A 1,079-nucleotide genomic window follows, 5' to 3' on the forward strand; every position below is an offset into this window, starting at 1 on the left:
GACAGCTTGTGATCCAGATTTTTTTTTTTTTTTTTTTTTTTTTAGGTTTTTGGGGGTTTTTTTGAGAGGGCAGGAGACAAAAAGTGACTGGAAGATAATTTCTTCTCATCCAAAAAACATGCAAAGTCCCGTCTTATTCTAGTGTTGGACCAGCTCAAGACCATTGCCTGGACTAAATGAAAATGAATGGAGTTTTTGGTTTTGGTTTTTTTCAATTTGTGTGAATTGTGCTTAGGTTGGTTACACGTGTGATCTTTGAGTGCTAAGAGTGATCTCCCTGGACATGCCGCTCAGTGGACCACTAGATGTGAAAAGACTGACCTGGTAGCTTCGAGGCCCTGGGCTCCTCCGTGTTAGGCCTTGGTTTCCCTCCTGGCAGCAGCCCTGTCATCGTCCGCCTGTAGGGAGTAGGATATAGGTATTTCAGACCCAACGCACATTCTCAATTTGAAATGAAAAACAACTGGAACAAATAAATGAACATTCTTGTACCCAAAGTGGCTCAACATTGCGAAAAACATCTTTCTTCAGAGAATGACTGGCTAGAAAAGAGGGCTTTTGGAATGTGATGTAGGACAACAGTTCGTGAAGGACACTCTGTCCTGTGTGTTTAAGAGCAAGTCTAACTGTTTAAAATGCCTGTCGATCCAGTGTTTGCTCAGCTAACCCTGCATCCAGGTTACCATGGAGTTTCTTTCAAATCTGAGTGTTGCCCACTGACTCTGGAGGGGGATTTGGAGAAGTTTCAAACAGGAGCTCTGTATTTTCTTCCCCCCCACACACACAACCAGTAGGACAATAGCAGAATTAGCCAATCCTAAGACCGTCTAAAGACAACTTTTGAATGTTTCCCTGGGATTCTTTTTGATGTGTTTTTAGTTTAGAAGTGCTGTTTCCACAAGATTTAAAAGTCAGTGAGGTTGGAAGATACCTAATCTTTTTTTTTTTTTTTAATTCAGAAAGCACAATCAATCTTTTGTTTGAAAAAGTACAACTTGCTTTTAGCATGATTATTTTCCTAAATAAAAGACAAAGAATTTACTTATATTAATTACGGGCACGAAGCAAGAGGATTTCTT

This window comes from Fukomys damarensis, unplaced genomic scaffold, assembly GCF_012274545.1.
Source record: "Fukomys damarensis isolate Sample0158 unplaced genomic scaffold, DMR_v1.0_HiC HiC_scaffold_4, whole genome shotgun sequence".
Taxonomy (NCBI): Eukaryota; Metazoa; Chordata; class Mammalia; order Rodentia; family Bathyergidae; genus Fukomys; species Fukomys damarensis.